Here is a 19,307-nt window from a genome sequence, read left to right as displayed (position 1 = left end):
CCAAATATGTCAGGCTGAATTTAGAGAAAATGTTCATAAAATGATGCACAATTACTTAAATAGAGTTTTTGGGTCTTGGCTTTGAATACGGATGAACTGACTTGCTAAGAGGAGAAAAATTGTTAACTTTGAACATGTCATCTTAGTTTTTCTTAGCGAAATTCACTTCACTCATCCATCCACCCAGCACCTCTGCTCCTGGACTTTGTCGCTCTTTAAACTACATCACCTGATTTCTTTTGCCACTAGAGGTCTTTGGGTGAGGACAGGCTGGAACATACAGTACATTAGATGGAATAAGAGGATAAAATGAGCCCCTGCATAAATTTTACTTGGATCCCTGTTTTTTAAACCGCACTGAAGTCCAAGAACTTAAACCTAAGGAGGCAATGAAACAACATTATTTTGTCCTGGTCCAGGAATAAAACTTCTATTTAGGCAGTACGGACAAAATAAAATTTGGTTGGCTGGTAAAAGTGTATCGAGATATTTGAGATGTACCTGCCACCGAGGCTGGTCAACTAAAAAAGCTCCTGCCTTTGGAAATATTCAATAAAAATAAAATAAACCTCTAGTTTGGTGTTTCATTTTTCTGAAAAGCTAAAACCTGCCGAGTGGGACTCGAAGTGACACGGAGTCAAATACAAAAATACAAAGCGGCCCCAGAGTGACTGTCTATGCACAGTGAATTATTTGAATTTTACACACCCACCAAAGACAGACTGTCAAAACCCATGCCGGAATGGATTTTTCATACGGAGAGAGGGAGCGAGGGAGAGCTGAGGAGAATAAAGGAGAGGAGAAGTGAAAAAAATAGGAGGAGGAAAGAGGGCGAGAGACACCGGGAGAGACAGAGGAGGAGGAGAGAGCGAGGGAGAGGCAGTGAAGCGATGCTGGCTTGCAGGAGAACATTAGCTGCACTGTGTAGCGCACCATAAAACCATTGACATTGTCGGTCTTGCTTTGTGGACGAGTATTATTGTAAAACACAGTTTTCTGAGGCGAGCCGGCCGCTATTGTTCTTGTCAGAGGGTGAAGCGAGGGCACCGCCAGCATAACTTATTTCAGTTTTAAAGCTACGGGAGAAGGCAGAGAGAGTTGGTTTTCAAATTAAACCTCCGAGATGTAAGTCCAGAGATTGTATTACTTTTAGATTTGATCTCTTGATGCATGACTAGGAAACATAGCCCTGCTGTCAGGGAGGAAGACCGTGAAAAAAACAAAGGATAAAAAGAACGCAGCCATCTGCAAGAAGAAAGGCAGGTTTGTTCTCAGTGCGGTTGGTGTACTTTACTGATTATACAACAAGGTTTAAACAGGTTTCAAGAGACAGAGAGTCTGACTCAACACAGCACTTATATCAACTTTCAGTCAACGTAAAAGAAACATGTGGATTATTAGAGTTTAAGTATTTGCTGTATGATGATTTCACAGTAAAACGGATTTTTAACTAAAATAATTCTTGGGTGAATAAATCAGCCTGTCCCAAATTTAAATCTGATGTTTCAAACTGATTTCTCTTTAGGGGTAAATGAAAGTTCAACATGATGAATTTTATCAATTTCTTTAGGGGTTTTTAAGGACATTAAAGCTGATAAAACAATGGGTTAAACTGTAACGATGTCACTTATAGTGGCAAAACCAAAGAATTGCCACCCACTCTGCAGTTTCTCTCAGCTGGGAGGGGCTTTTAAGCCTCTTAAGCTCATTGTTTTGTTATGAAGCCCATTTACTATTTTGGTTTCAGTATAGCACCAGGAATCCACTGACTCCGGCACGTTACGGCTGCGCCACGGTTTTGATCCGTCCTCAGCCTGGCATCAAAGCATCTCAGAAGTCTTTCAGCAGCGCAGCGTGCAGCCTGCCGACGTTACTGACTTGTTATTAATTTGTCCTTTATGTGATTCTACTACCTTCTTCACGGCTCTCTGTGACCCCGTTTCGTTCCGTCAACTTCAGGGTGCATTTCCCACAAGGAGCATTTCAGAATCTGAGCGTTTTGTCTGCCTGATTTTGCTGACATGTTTAGATTTTGTTGATTTGGTAATCAGTGTTTGCTTTTTGTTTTCCTATGTATTTAAATGGCTTCTTTGCGTGTCCATTTTAACCTTGTGTATTATTGCCGTTTTACGATCGGGAGTCTCCACAGGGTGTTTTATTTTGAAAATTGACCGGATTCTCTATGCAGTTCTGTGTCTGACTCCTGCCTGATTTGATCTGCTCTATGCTGCTTCACGCAGCTTCCGTCAAAATAGACCTGCTAAGGATTCTCTGCGGAGAGCCGCTTCTGGGAAGCGCTGCGGCGGCGACTGATGGACTCACAAGCATTAACAAGAATTACCGCGATTAGCTCCGGCAACCGCGGCGCAGCGGACCCATACCCAAATACAGACAAGATTTTAGGGGAAAGCGCTCTCATCAACCCTGATTCCAGCAATACGAGACAGTCGTTAGCGACTAGCTGGTGAAGAAAGTGGAACATTTGGAAGCTGGTTGGTGGAGACCAAACCAGAGCTAAAAGGAGATTTTAAATTCATCATGTGGGCATACAACTCAAACTGAACACTACTGTTGCTTTGTCTCTGCTGGCTGTGTACATAGGCAATAGTTAACATATTTGCTCTTTCAACTTTCAAATGCCATGACAAAATATGCCAAACGTTTTTAGCTTTTGGTCGAGTTCTGACTGCAAGTGATTGAAAGGAAAATGATTAATGCAACTTTATGTCTGTATTTGGGTAACGGTCCAGAAACACCAGTGGTTATGACACCAAACCTTTGAACCTTTAAACCAAACTCAGTTCATTTAGGACCTGTTTTTAGGCTGCCGATCTGAGACATAAATCATCTCTCTCTCTCTCTCTCTCTCCTCACATTGTCTTAATTGTCTCCTATCAAATAAAGGAAAAGGGTTTTATTCAAATACATTCTGAGGAAAATGATCAGTTATGTTGGATTAAGAGGTTGGGTAACTCTTCAATGTGTTTAAAGACACTCCACTACATCTTCTTAGCCATAAACTGATTACATGGACAAAGAACGCATGTCTAAACAAATGTTATATTTCACTTAACAGTTGTTTTTTTTTATTTAGAAGTGTCTTTCTGACTATGAAAGTCTTTAATATAAATATTTGTTTGTGTACATGGCTGTTGTGAAGCTCTCCTGTCCCCTACTGTTATTTCTTGTTATGAAATCCCTAATAACAACACTGTGACACCGAAGTCATGCAGTTTGTATTGATTTCAGAAGCTAGTTTAGCTGCTATTTTTTTTTTAATATCCAAGGCAGCTTTTCATTGGTCAGTCGCACACACAGCTGACCTCTCCACTCTGCTGTGTCTCCTATTAACAGAACAGAGACCTTTGGTGAAATGATCTTTATCTGCAGTGAGAGACACGTTTACGAGGCCACCAATCACATCACTTCTTTCTCTCTTCCCCCCCCCCACTCTGGGTTGCTCTGATTCTCTGTTTCTTTCCTTTTTATTTTCTTATCACTTTCTCCCTCCCCCTCTCTCTCTCCCTTCTGTAACAGATTTCGTTTCCTCCCCCTCTTCCTCACCTTTTCACCCCTCCATCTTTTCCTGTCCTGCCACCTTTCCCCTTCCCCTGTCTCTTCCTTAATCCTTTATTCCCCTTTCCTTCCTCACATCTCTCTCATGTCACTCTTTTTCCTCACTTGCCATTTTTATCCATCACTCGCTCCTACTGCCCTTACACCTCCATGTTTCTATGCTCCCTCTCTATTTCCTCACATCTCTCTTCCCTTCTCTCCCCTCCTGTCTCACATCCTTAAATCATTCCTCCCCCTCTATTCCACTCTCTTTTCCCTCTTTCTCTCCATCTTTTCATCTTACTCCTCCACTCCCTAGTCATCATTTCAATCATTCATCCCTTCTTTTTCTTGACCTCCACCCATCTTCCATTCTGTCTCTCCTTATGTACGATCCCCCCGACATCCCTTCCACAATTTTATTCCCTCCATCTTTATCAGTCTCCTACCTTTATATCGCCATTTTCCTAAATTATTCTTCCGCCCTTCTCTTTTTCCTTCCTTTGTCCACCTCTCCTGAAATTCTCTTTCCATTTCTAACTCCCTCTCTCCTCCTTCCTTTTCCTGTCCTTCACTTCTTTCTCATACCTTTCGTCTTACATCCTTACAATCCTTATTTTCTGTCTTGTTCGCCACCTTTCCATCATCCCTCCATTCTCTCTTTCACTCTCTCTCCCTTTTTCAACAATCTGTCCATTAGTTCCAGATAGATGCCTTCAGGTGTCTCGCTGTCATTTTGGAAAGTGGACGAGTAACTGTGCAGCATCAAACACACACACAAATCAACTGTACACACATTAAACAAACTGTACAACTGTAGGCACACACAAAATGGTACACGCACCCTGGCACACAAGCTGAAATTCAATAACCTGAGTATAAACACAGACGCTTGCTTGCGCACGCTGACACACACAAAAAGACAGACTCATGGGTAAATGCACACTGAGATGCACATAAGCAAGTAAACAAACACACGCACACACACAACGGGCAAAAACACACACTCCATCAGGACAAAATGGCAATGGTGGGAGGCAGTACAATGGGTATTGCCGGCAGAGCTAAATTGCAGACAGCGAAGGGGAGATCTGGGCCATTTTTCAAGGCCGACTATATATTACAAATTGGCTACCAGGGCATTGTCTTAGAATGCACACACACAGACACAAATACACGAACGCACAAAGTGAAAAACTAATCCTGGCTTGTCCTGTTGTAGCCCACAGAGCCGCAGAAATCTGCCCTTTTCCCTATTTTTTCGACAATTTCCCCGGAATAAACCGTGTGATTGAAAATGTGTCAGTTAAGTGAATGGCGCCAACGTCACACACACACACTTATACAACACAGGTACACAAGAAATACACAAAACACCCACTCCTGGTCCCCCGTTTACTAGCTGTAACCCCTCCGTTTGTTATGAGAATGTTTAAACACTTCCAGGGCCGGGTCAAATCCACAGCCTGTGGTATACACACACACACAGACACACAGTCTGTTCCCAGCCGGTCAGGATGTTTTGGTCCGGGTTTAGCCGGTCAGTCTTGCTCCAGTGCAGCAGTAAAGCTTTAACTCCACAACTGAGTCGCTTCAGAAACAGAACCAATTAGAGCTCTTGATCTTGGGAATAAGTACATAATATTTCTGGAAGGTGGAGAAAATTTTATACATATTTGGAATTTTCTAGAAGCCGGGGATGTGTTTGAAAAGCAAGGAAATGTTCGGATGAAAATGACTGTTTTGGAAAACATTTTTGACAATCGAGGACATTCTTGAACTTCAGGACATTTGGTAACTATCTCAAAGTGAAGACATCCTGGAAGGCCAGGGCTCTACGCCAACCTTTTTCCTAAGGAGCATGTGCTCCTAAAAGAAAACAATTTAGGAGCACAGCGAAAAATATAACAGAGTTTAACAAACTATTATACACATTATATATAAGACTACCTGTAGATGGCTTCCTAGTCAAGGAAGCATCTACACCAGGGTTGAGAAGCCGTCATTGAACAGGGGAGGGGGTCTACGCCACCACTTATCCCCCACTTACAATGCTGTCCTTTCATCACTTCCCAGGAAACTCAACAAACGTAACCTATTGGCCTCAGGTGAAGATACCAACGATGGTCGTTTAGTCTTGGCCACAGGTAGTCTTAACGACCGTAACGACTGTCGTCACAGCAACAAGGAACACTAACGAACCAGCGGTATCGATGACCCGGGATAACGACCCCACTGAGGTTAAATAGCTGAGTTTCCCTGCCAGTCAGTCAGAACTGAAGAAGTCCTTTGGATGAGGGACGAAACGTCTTCCAGTATCTTCAACCAAGTCCAGTTGCCCTTGATTTTAACCTTCGTTGGATGTTCTTACCAGAGTTTCGGCAACTCTCATTTGACTGACACCAGCTTTGGGTCGCGTCCATAGACTGTATAGCGGCGAGATATTGAACAATTAGCGGCGCAGCGCGGCGGGCAGGGTGTGGGGGGCGTGATTATTGTAGGTTGTAGTTACGGTACTTACGCGCACATTGTGCTCGTAAATCATTTTTCCGGTTCGCACGTATCAATTTTTAGAGGCATATGTGAGCAAAATGGTCACACTGTAGAGCCCTGAAGGCAGAGACGGACAATAGAAAATGTATTTTTAGAAAGCAACATCATTTTACAAAGTGATTGTTTTGGGGAAAGTGAAGATGGAGTTGCAAAGTGCAGGCAATTTTACAAACTGAGCCCAGTTTTGGAAAATAAGGACAGTTTTTGCTTTTCGTGGTTTTAGGATTAAGATGGTAAATGAAAAATTTGTTGGGATATCAGCTTCACTTTTGTCCCTGTAAATAAATGCAGTTCACTGGGACACTGAACATTATGGGATCTGCAGTTACATCACATATACCTATAAACAGGATGCATATTATATTTTTTGGGATAAATTGATAAATCAGCACAAACATAAAGAACACCTTCTTGCATATTTGTTGTATATGTCTCATGTTATCTTTTTTTTCTGTGTTAAATCTGAACGTCTTGTCTCAAAGCTTCTTATAAATGAAACAAACTGAAACTTGAATTTCTTGTCCTCTGATCATTACTTAAAACAACGATGCTTTTACTGCCTGTCAAAGCTTTTGTTCTCTGTGTGTCGGTAGATGTGACTGATTCTTCTTTTGTTTCATGAATCCTCTCAGGTCGGCTGTCATCTGATAAATAAAAGGATCAGTGAGCTGAAGTTTGTTCAGCAGCAGGGAAATAAATGACAGCTGAGATTTTAAACACACTCTAATGTTTAATGTTATAGGAGGATTAAATGAACAATTACTGACTGAAATGATGAGACATAACGAGCTGCTGACATCCTCTCTCTCTCAACATGGTGGTTTATTTTCTGCAGGAGGTGACAGACAGACACCACACACACAGTTAACACTAACACATGCAGACTCACACATGTACAAACAGTGTGAGTCTGCATGTGTCTCTAGTTTGGCAAAAGCCACAAAAGTGTGCAAATGTCTGTGTGTAAAACAATTTAGAAGCAGATTTGTTTTGGTCCTTCCAGTGTATTTCAAAAGCTTCTTTATTTTTATCCAACTCTGACGGAACATTTGTAGAACATTGTGTGAATGAATGAGGGTTTACTTTACACACACTTTGGTGCACTATCATCAGTAAAAATCCCTTAAAATATACTGTCTAATATTTTATCCAATAAAATGTCAAATAGGACATTTAAAACTTTTCGAATTGTAAAAAACTAATTTATTTTTGCTGTTTATTTAACATTTAAAAACCATAACAGCATTGTGCCTGAAAGAAAATACAACACCAGCTAAAATATAACCGTTCAGATACAGTATGAAAACTCTTAAATGTCAAAGAAACCACAAAACCTATGCACGCAAACTCTTAATGTTTATTGAAATATTTTTAAAAGGAGGGGTGCAGCATTTAAAATGTATTATATATGATTTGGGGATTTCTGTGACTTTCTTTTGCAACTATTTAGATTTTTGATAATTTATCTGGAGCATGATTTTTAAGTGTTGTTGCGGAGCCTCAGGCAGCTCTCACTTTTTTACTTTGTCATGTTGGACATTTGCCTAATTCAGACCCAGTAGCGTCGAGTACAGGACAGGAGGTCGTCATTACAACCTGCATCGTGTAAAAACCAGGAGTTTTTGTACATCTATTTCTTGTGCAAACTATAATAATTATTCTGCACCGTTATTTTTAACGTTGTCCGTGTCCACTGCCCCTTCTCAAGTTAATCATCAGCCTGAGTGTGAGAAAAAAAACAAAAACAAAAAGTGGCTCAGCTTAGTTTGCACACATTATCAGCAAATAACAAGAATAAATCCAGTGCACGCAACACTTGCGCTGCAGAGCGGTGCATGCGGCCGTAATGGATTCTGTCATTTGAAATGGATGAAGTTCCATTAGAGAGCGGCGCGGTCACAGCGCTAAGTGTGATGAAGGGCGAAGCTTCAGCATCTCTCTTTTTGTTTTAACAACGACACAGAAAAAGCTGCGTCCCGAGCCCTGTACTGCAGCTCTGCAGTGCTGTGCAGTCCGAAGACAGATGGACAGACGCGGAGCAGGAGAAACATCTTTGCTCTCATTAGGAGTGAATCAACAGGATGGATTCAAAGCAGCAGATAAAGGGGATTGAGTGAAATAAAGGGCAAAGAGCAGAGTAGACAGACAAGGTGCTCTTATTCTTTTAAAGAGGCTACTTCCTGTCACTGTAAATCAACATCAATACAGCCTCTTTCTCATCGTCACTTCTTCACCTTTTCCTGTCCACTGACACCTTTCTCTCTATTGCTGTCATGTCTCTATCCCTCCCTCCATCCCTATCCGTCAGTCTTAAAGCAAATAAGGTCGACAGAGGGTGACCAACCAAACACACACACACACACACACACAGATGACATGTTTATTAATCACCTCTTTAGCCGAGCTACCGGCCTGATTTACCGCTGATTTCTTAGCTGTCAACCGCTGAGGACAGCTGCCTGACATTTACAGGTAGAACCACTCTACGGTGTGTGTCTCACACACACAAACATAAAAGCACAAGCTCAGGTGGCTCCGCACATGTACACATTAGGCACAAACACTCAAGTGCAATAAATCTGTGCATGAAAGCATGAAGAAGCATACATAACACTCTCCATCACACACAACATGCAAACACCCACATACACACAGGCTCTCTGTTTCCTCTATCAATTCCCTGCACCACTCTCACATTTCTATTAGTGTATGTTTTTTTTTCTCTGTCCTTTTATTTTCACCATGCACAAACACACCTAAAACACCACCTGCAGAAGCCTTTACAAAAAGTCTCTACTTGACCTCACACACGATGAAAAGCCAGACATTGCTATTTTTATGTCCCTTTCTTGTACATTTGATAAGGAATTGTTATTTCTCACACTTGACAGATTTAATTGAGGGGTACAAGTGATTCTCCTTGTGTAAAGCTATAACTGCAATATATACGATCAGCCGTGCAGCCACCAGGAGCCAGGATGACAGTTTGATTCGTCTGAAAAGGATGTCAAACGTGTCTCTTTAGCTGACTCACCCGCGCTACAACAAAAGGAAGGCTGTCAGTTTCACGTTGTGCCTGCTCACACGCCTACATGTTGAATCAGGTTAAAGCTTTGACATCGGCGAAGGTATTCTGACTTTTCGCTCGCCACCTCAAGAATTACAGAGAAACGTTTTGGAAGAGAGCCCCGTGTTTGAACTGCTCGTGGTGCGTTTGATGATCAAGGGGTCTTGTCACAAGCTTAAACAGCCCCGTGAGTGGGCATGTCACCTGAGAGATAAGAGAAAACAAGCGCTCCTCATGCCCGAGCAGAAGGTTATTCTGACATTCAGCGAGAGGAGAGGAGAAGAGAAGAGAAGGAGGGGAAGAAAGAAGAGGAGAGGTGAAAAGGAAAAAGAAAAGGGAAAGTTAAGGAGAGGAAATGGAGTTAACAAGAATAAGATGGGAGAAGAGAGGAAGAACAATGGTGAGAAGATAAAGGAGCTCAAAAACGCGAGATGAAAAGGCGAACCGTAGGTTGCTTTTTCAAATCCCAACAATAAACAGTCAACCGCAACAAAAAGATGCTTCTGCACAGCAGGTCCAAACCAAAAAGCAGATGTGCACTTAAATTTGGCTTAGGAAAAAATTTAACACTGCCTCATTTTCCATTTCATTTTCTCTTCTTATTTTCCATCTTTTGTTTTCATTTAACAAACAGCATTAGTGAATACAGATCTTTGAACCGAACGGTACGCTCCGACAGAAAGGTCGGTCGGTCTTCCAAAAATCTGATCAACAAATACATCTAATCTGACTGAAAACTTGACACCTTTCAATCCTTTGACATATTTTGGTTGGTGCTCAAAATGTGTTAAGGTTCAATTCAAAATGTGTAATAACACATTGTCATTTTTACAACCGTTTACCTTAGATATGTTCAATTGCTCCTTTTTGGAAATATTATAGTCAACACATCATCAAACCAAACTGTTCATGCCAGCGTCGCAATACTTTGAAAGATGTCATCTTGGGTGTATTTTGAAAGCTGCTTTGACAATTTTCATTTACAACAGGTCGTTTGGCAGAGAGACAGAGGAAGAGTAAATAGGCAGAGAGGCAGGAGGTGAAATAAAACAAGAGAATCTCTATTTTCTCTCTGCACCTCACGTCTGTATCTGCAGACATGTCAGCAGGACACAGCAAATAAGTGTGAGTGTGTGTAAAAGAGAGAGAGTTTCAAGCAGGTTTCACCACAGTCATTCAGATGTCAGACCGAATCGGCCTGAATCCCTGCTGATGACACACACATGTTCTGATACCAATCAAAAGGCTGCGAAAACACAAAAAACATACTGCAAGTGTGTTTAAGGCAGCAGTATACTGCAGTAGTGTACGTCCAGATCTTTTGTATCTGTTATGAGATTAATCACTACAGACACACTTAGAACACTTTTAATATATTTATTTATATTATTATTATGTATATTTATAATATTTTTATTTTAATACGTTTTGTTTGGAAGCTGCAGATGAAGCAGGAGCAGCAATACCTCAAGTTACTTTGTAGTTTTATTTAAGATTCATGTATGTTTAACTCCTGAAAGTGACCAACGATGGATTAATAATTACAAACAACTTTGCAAATCAGCCACGATTCTCCCAGTAAAGAACATTTTTAAAGGGTAGTAAAAAATTAATTTGTTATCATCAACATATCCCATCAAATGAACAATGAATGTACCCACTACCGAGTCCAGTGTGAGTATCACAGCCTGATGCCATAGCGCTCCATTGATGTCCAAAAACTATTAAAAACACATCAATGAGCCTCACTGCTGCACTGAGTGACATGTTGCTTCATCACCATGAACACACACACACACTGTAGTTTATTCTGACTCAAACACACACACACCGTCCTGCCGCCCCAATCGCTCAATAGAGCACCATCTGTGGATTCATCCGCCGCTGAAAACAGTCCAAAAAAAACCAAACAAAAGCAACAAACTAATGCTAAAAACTACAGGGAGGGGCTGATTTAGAAAATTACTGAGCCTTTTTAAAACATGAAACTATTTATTTGTAAAGCGATTCTTGTAGGCGAGAGTCACAGACAGGAAGTCAGACAGTGTTGCAAGGAGGACTAATATGTTATTGGTTTGGGTCTTTTCATGGGATTTGAAAAACAGGGAAAGTGGAGGCCTTGATTGGGCATTACAGATATAAAAATATATTTTTTTTTTTTTAAAAGTACATGATTTATGTGATTTGAATGGCCGCCTGCTTGACGCACAAGAGAAAACCACAATGACTTCAAATGAAAAACATCCTTATGGTCCACTTCAGATGACACAAACAGGACTGGACAAGATTGTTAGCTTTCTCAAAGGTTTATTTACAACAGGCTCGATGACGCCGGCCTACAGACATTTTACTCTTTGACCGGGACTTTTTTCTTGCGTACCAGCACATCTCACAAGCAGCTGGTACTCCCCTCTGCCCTCTCCATATCAGTTTCTCTGGGCGCTACATGACGCTTGCCTCTTCCCGTTCTCACCTGCCTGTTAAAACTTTCAATTCAATCTAGCTTTATTGGCATGAATGTAAAACAACAATATTGCCAAAGCTACAAATAAATAACAAAAGAACAATTCATTTTATACAGTTCATTAAATGCATGCTAAACTGTCAGCGGAGAGAGACGAGGGAGAAGAAAAGCTTGGGTGCCTTTAAAGCAAGTTTTCATGAACACACCAATCACAGCCTGGATGGGGCGGGACAATGTTAAAAATATTAACAGATAGGTATCATTCATACTGGGGACGCTAGGGACAGAATCAGATTGTCTATCACTTTTTGAAAGCTTTTGTTAAAAATGTTCTGAAAAACAGCAACAAGAAATGTTAAATAACAAATGAATCAATGCACAATAAGAAAACATGCAATTGAAATGTAGAAGAAACAAATGTGCATTGTCCAAAACCGTAACAAGCTACTGATTACTGCATTAGATTTCGTTATATTTTAATATTTTGAATTGTCACCTGCCACCTTAATTTTGTTTCCCTTCATACAAATAAAGACATTTCTCAAAGTATTCTGGGGGAGGACCCCAAGCCCCCCCCCCACTGCTATATTTCAGCATCAAATATTGATTCAAAATAATGTTAAAATATCTTCTCGTCTTGTTCTTGTGACCCAAATGTGTCAACACACCCCTAATCTGAGCCCTCCCCACCACTTTAGAACACAAAGTGACGCCCCAATCAGCAAACTTTTGAAATGTTGAACTCGCTGTTCTGCATGAATGGTTATTATGACAAGTAAGTGCTTAGCATTAACAAATCAGAGACCAACTACCATTGTAGAGCATTTTTCCTTGCACAATAGTACTGGCACCTATTTTTTTCCCCCCCACTTCAAGCACTGCCTACAGATATGTTTAAATGATCATCGTAATGATAAACACTAAGTCAGGCGCAGAAAATCCTGCAAGTAAAACTCTCTGGCTATTGTAAGAATGTGACACATACTCTAGGAAGGTCATTAGGTTATCAATTTTTTATAATGCCTTCAAGATAGTGAAGAAACAAAGAGGGAAAGGACAAAAGACTGAGAGAGCGAGGGAATGAAGGACAAGAAAAACGGAGGGAAAGACCGAGAGGAGTGGAGTGTCTGACAGTAAATCCAGAAGAGTCAGACACAGATCACAGCACTGTCTGCAAACCTTGATCTACCACTCTCTTTCTTTTCTCTCTGGGCATCACTCCTCTCTCTCTCTCTTTGTCCTCTTGTTTTCAGTCTCTCAGATTCACTCTTTCACTCTTTCCTCTCGCCTGGTTTCCTCTCTCGGTTCCAAATCTCTCTCTCTCTCTTTTTTCCCCCTCTTATTCTATAGCTCGATCGCTCATTCTCTCTCTCTCTGAGCTCCAAATCTCTCTCTCGGTCACACATCACTGTTCACACAGATCCTCTGGCAACTCACAGTACTCTCTCTCTCTCTACCCCCCCCCCCCTCTCTCTCTCTCTCAGACATGCACACACAAAAGTACACAACACTCCTCACACACATAAACACACACTCACAAACACACAGATACACACAAGTACTCATCCACATGGGCATACGCTTCCTCTGTCTCTAATGCACTCCCTCTCTCTCTCTCATACACACTCTGTCCTTGACTGACAGGCCTGGCTTCGTGCAGCTCTTTGACATTCAGTGTGTCAGTATGAAAGCAGAGAGGATGAGGGGCTTCAGCTGGAGAATAGAGCTGTTTTTACCCCTAAACACACACACACACACACTATTATCCAACCTGATGATGATACTGCACAAACCCCCGCAGTTTGGATTTGCATTTCAGCAGCCGCTTATAAACGCTCTTACTTTCTCTTTGAAGAGACTCGTCCACACATCTAGGCATCTGCAGGAAAAAAAAAACTAAACAAATAACTGCTGGCCGCAGAGTGAGATTCACGGCTGAATGTTGCTCAGGTTATTAGAGGGAACTCGAGTCGTTCTGTTTACAGATGAGTCACATCTTAAGAGGACGATCTGAAGAACTAAAAGGAAAAAATGCTCAGGCATTCTAGTGGGTCGTTGGCTCGCACGCAGACCTCAAAGAGATGATGCAACTGCAAACTCGTGCCATTTTTTTTTTTATATCTATGAATATGGAAGACATCTTCAGGAAGGTAATATGTGCGTTCATAGAATTATTAATTTCTAAATCAAAAGTAAATGGCGCTGCTTAAGGCTCTTGCAGACTACACGACTTTCAGCGTCGTCCGATGGCCGTGCTGTTCACACTACACAACGTGCCGTCTTGTGACGCGAGTCTTTAAGTCGTTGTGGCGTTCACGCTACGTGACTGATCGGTGACAGGGGGTCACACACTACTAGCTGACAGCGGCTGTGTCCCCGGACGGCTGGTCTCCAAACCACGTTTTGTCAAGAAAACACACGTAAAATTTGAAACAGGAAATGACGGATGGATTAGTAAGGATGGATTAGCACATGCAGGTAGCAGGGATCATCTGAGCTACAGAGAGAGCTGGAGGTAAGTAAGAAGTGTTTAGCAGAGGAAAAAGCAGCTGCCTGCTCTCATTGGCTGGATCTGGATGTCGCATCGGCTGACTTCTACATATATTTGGCATGCTAGATATCTGGCAGACGTCGGCGACATGTCAGCGATGTGTTGGGGAGCCGTTTTGATGCGTCGTTGAATAGTTTCACCCATAACGACTGGCGACCGCCAATCGATCGCTGATCTACCCCTGATCACAGCCCGCCGGTCACCGAGGTCGCCGACCGGCAAATCGGGCTTTAAATCATGTAGTGTGAACTAGGCTTTACATTTTGGGAGTTTAATTATGGTCAGAATAACAACTTCCTTTAACAAAAAATTGTTTTTGTCTTTGACAGAAAGGAGCACATACTGAACACATACAGTAAATACCAACACACACAGCACACTGGCTGACTATCAATTCAGTTGTGTTAACGCCACCTCCAACGTCCTGCAGCAACGCATAAGACAGACTGACCAACACTGTCACATCAACCACTTTTAGCTATCATGTGTAGGAATATAAGCCCCCATATAAGCATCATAATGAACTGGCGGATCATAGCATGCAGGTCCAGAGCCTTACGGCTTTGAACCTCCGCCCGGATCCAGGAGGCTGCAGCTGGCTCTGCAGACACACTCCGAATAGAAATAAATCTGAATTGATGGAATGATTTGGAAAATAATAAAATATTTAGTTTGTAGTTAAAACATGCAGAACTCCCAGTGTGGCTTTAAGTTTTGTTCCCATAGAGACAGACTGCAGCTGCTTTAACCTTGCTAAGAGCCCATTTAAATATACTAAAGAGACGTCTGGCTGATAAAATCATTTGACTTAATGTGAAACCACCCGGTTCAGTGCTGCTCGTTTTAAACGCCGCTGATAAAGAAGAAGGACAGATTTGTCTTTTCCTCTTTCTGTCCATCTCCATTCATATCGGTGTTAATACAGTTATCTGGGAGAGTGTGTGTGTGTTTAAAATGATGGATAGAGTGATGCTCCTCGTTAATAATCCACCGAGGCGTCGCCTGCGGTCGCTATGCCCTTCACATCACAGCCAATCGGAGAGGTTTGCTGAGCACTCTGATTGGAGGAAACACGGGAGAGAGCCTGCCTGTTATGCAAATTAGTTAGAAAATATTGTTGCATCTTAACCTCTCTGTCTTTCCTCAAATCTCTTTTTTACATCCCTGTCTGTTGTTTCTGAGTCAGTCTGTAAGACGAGGAAGTCAAAACAAGAGTTTTAAAATTCTCCATTTTCTTCTCACTATCCATTTTCCCCATCTTTCTGTTATTTGCAGTTTTTATTCTCTACATCTCTCTGTCTTTTCCCTTTTTTTTGGCTGTCTCTTTCCCTTCCTCCATCTCCTGATGCTTCAGAGTCAAGGAGAAGTGAAAAACATTGTCTCCATCCAGACGTCAACTTGTTGAAAAGGGAATAAATCTTGGACTGAAGTTTCGGGGGCAAACATCGAGGAAGCCGACATCTGAGTGCGGGATTGAAGTCCAAGTTGAAGGGCAAAACTAAAATGTGGTTAAAAGACACAAAGAAAGTCATAGTGTGTGTTATTTTGGGAGAAGAGAGGTGGGGGTGACTTTCCTTTGTCAAGTCGACTTTTGAAACAGTGATTTTGGGGGCGATAGAGATATATTTAAAGCATTTAAATCCACAGAGATGTGGAGAGAGATGGAAATTTACATTGCTACAAAAGTAAAAAAACAAAAAAACAACCACGATCGGTGACATTTGTTTCTCTCAGGTTAAACTCTTGCACTGCAGCTGGATGACGCGGGCGATGTCGAAAGATTAAGAAACAATATCAGCTACCCTAAGATGTATTGTGACTATACTACAAATGAGGAAGCTGCGAGAAGAGGTGAAGTCCTCCTGAGGAGACCTTCATCTCCTAACACAACATCAATAAGGGCTTCTACGACACCTGCTTCCTTTATATCGTTATCCTAAACATCTTACTTTTTATGGTGAGTCAGTACAAGTGTTCAGCAAGACAATAACGGTTTCTCATTCTGCGTTCTTGTCTGTATTTGTGTTCTTGTGAAACGTCGTCAGTCGCAGCTAGGGCCGGGTATCGAGTTAAATGTGTCAATACCAGCGAGTATCAAAAAAAGTCTCGTCTTTCGGAACCAAATTTCGATACCTAAAGGTTCTTGTTAACGTCAATGAGCCAATAAGCATGCAGCATGCTTTATGTGCCCAAATCTAAAAGTGATTGTAATTGGCTGAATAAATCCCAAAATGCATTTCGCACCAACAAGTGGAAATGACGGAGGAGAAGACACACAACTGTAAGTTATAATACTTCTGTTATTGTATAATACTGCTGTATAATGTGTGGTCGATTTCTCAACATAGGGCTGATTTGAAAATTGGCTACGACGTTTTTTCCCATTTCATTTTACATTTTCACAGCAACTGAGATCTGACGTCAAACCCGCTAACGGGACCGGCCATCATCAAGTCCGCTGCTGTTCCAATCGCTGAATGACTGACGTTCCCGGAAGTTTGTACAAGTTCGGCTCAGGTGCCATCTACTTCCACCAAGTGGTTGACATTCGTATTTCTGAATGAAATGTCTCGAAAAAAAGGTGGCAGCACAGATAACAATTACAAAAAGATATATGTATAAAGAAACATCTACAGCCCAGCTCTAACCAATTATTGCACCCAGTACATGAAACGTGATGATTCATGGGAGTCTCATCCAGAAAGAGTATCAGAATGTAAAATATATTCACTTATGGATCAATTCAAAAGTCTAAAATGACTGCTGGCTTAAAATTCATTGAATACTATACAACAAATATCGTCGTTTGAAGCTTTTAACAAGCTCGATTTAAACCCCCTTTACATAATTAATAAGATAATTATAACAATTATACAGGCGCTCAATGCTTTTTAATTAAAATCTGCTGGCCAATTAACAGATAATAATGTAAATGCTTTGTCCACTAGACTGCAAGCAGTTTACTGGGCAAACTGTCAGGGTAACACTAACGCCAACAAACTGAGATAATGATCAGATGTGCATGACAGACACAACGACACAAGAGAAGGAGAGAAACAAAAGGAAAATAATTCATCGTGCGTCAGTTCAAGCCCCGTACAGGTACAATCTCAGTGTGTGCAGTATTGAAATGTGTGTACAAGGGTGCATTTCATTTTGTGTTGATGTATATCTGTGTATTTAGCTGTGTGTGTGTGTGTTGCAGAGAGAGGCAGAGTGCCCTGAGTCTCCATTACAAGGACAATATTTCCTGTCATATCTGATTTACAGTGAGGAGAGGAGGGAGGAAGGAGAAGGAGGAGGGGGGAGAGATGACAGTGAAGCAGCAGAGCACAGTGACGCAGAGAAAAAGAAAGGTAATGCAAATAAAGGAACACAAACACCATAAATATAAATACATTAAACAGTTTAAAGCCAAGATCCTTAAGAGTTTCACTGTTTATAACTCCATTTTTGGAACCATTTACAGTCAGTATTTTTTTGGCAAAAGCCAGTCAATTTAATTGCATTTAGTAACTCCCTATGTAGTACTTTATTTTTATTACTATCAGAGTCTGTTTTTCCCATGCGCAATTAATATTGTGTATGCACAAGGAATTCACAGGAAATGACACATGTATGTACCAGACATGACGAAAACAAACCAAAAAAAAACACCGCCTGTCACAACGTCTTGCAGTTGCAGTTGCTTGTTTCGTCCTACCTACAGCATTTGGTGCACCCCGCGGTCAATACATACAGTTAGGGGAAAAATGATTTAATCCGCTGCTGATTTTGTATGTTTCCCCGTTGACAAAGAAATTATCAGTCTATAATTTTAGTGGTAGGTTTATTTGAAAAGTGAGAGACAGAATAACAAAAAAAAATCATAAATGTTATAAATTGATTTGCATTTTAATGATTGAAGTATTTGACCCCTTTGCAAAACATGACTTAGTACTTGGTGGAAAAACCACTGTTGGCAATCACAGAGGTCAGATGTTTCTTGTAGTTGGCCACCAGGTTTGCACACATCTCAGGAGGGATGTTGTCCCACTCCTCTTTGCAGATCTTCTCGTAAGTCTTTAAGGTTTCGAGGACGACGTCTGGCAACTCGAACCTTCAGCTCCCTCCACAGATTTTCTATGGGATTATGGTCTGGAGACTGGCTTGGCCACTCCAAGACCTTAATGTTCTTTTCTTGAGCCATTCCTTTGTTGCCTTGGCCGTGTGTTTTGGGTCATTGTCCCGTTGGACTACCCATCCACGAACCATTTTCAATGCCCTGGCTAAGCGAAGGAGGATCTCCCCCAAGATTAGACGGTACATGGCCCCGTCCATCGTCCCTTTGATGCGGTGAAGTTGTCCTGTCCCCTTAGCATAAAAACACCCCCAAAACATAATGTTTCCACCTCCATGTTTGAAGGTGGAGATGGTATTCTTGGGGTCATAGGCAGCATTCCTCCTTCTCCAAACACAGCATGTTGAGTTGATGCCAAAGAGCTCGATTTTGGTCTCATCTGACCACAACACTTTAACCCAGTTCTCCTCTGCATCATTCAGATGTTCAGACGGGGTTGTATATGCGCTTTCTTGAGCAGGGGGACCTCGCGGGCTGCCTTGAGGTCATTGACAAGATCCTCCCGTGTTGTTCTGGACTGATTCCTCACCGTTTTCATGATCATTACAACTCCACGAGGTGAGATCTTCCATGGAGCCCCAGACTGAGGGAGACTGACAGTTCTTTTGTTTCTTCCATTTGCGAATAATCGCACCAACTGTTGTCACCTTCTCACCAAGCTGCTTGGCGATGGTCTCGTAGCCCATTCCAGCTTTGTGTAGGTCTACAATCTCGTCCCCGACATCCTTGGACAGCTCTACGGTCTTGGCCATGGTGGAGAGTTTGGAATCTGATTGACTGCTTGCTTCTGTGGACATCTGTCTTTTATAGAGGCAACAAATGTGATAAGAAGCACTCCCAATCACGTCTTTTCTCAGCTCGTTACCTGTATAAAAGATACCTGGGAGGCAGAGATGTTTCTGATTGAGAGGGAGTCAAATATTTATTTCACTCACTAAAATGCAAATCAAATTTTTCAACATTTTTGACAGGCATTTATCTGGATTTTCTTTTGTTA

General features: G+C 41.6%; 1 protein-coding gene across 2 annotated transcripts in view; it reads right to left on the bottom strand.

Moving 5' to 3' along the window:
• Positions 1–19,307, bottom strand: part of LOC119910711 (neuronal PAS domain-containing protein 3) — a 659,826-nt gene that overhangs the window by 547,831 nt on the left and 92,688 nt on the right. The gene's annotated exons all lie outside the window — the stretch shown is intronic.

This window comes from Micropterus salmoides, unplaced genomic scaffold (assembly GCF_014851395.1).
Source record: "Micropterus salmoides isolate LMB-PRFRI ecotype aquatic unplaced genomic scaffold, ASM1485139v1 Ms_hic_scaffold_19, whole genome shotgun sequence".
Classification (NCBI taxonomy): domain Eukaryota; kingdom Metazoa; phylum Chordata; class Actinopteri; order Centrarchiformes; family Centrarchidae; genus Micropterus; species Micropterus salmoides.
The sequence above is the reverse complement of the archived record's forward strand: the minus strand, read 5'-3'. Positions and strand labels throughout refer to the sequence as shown.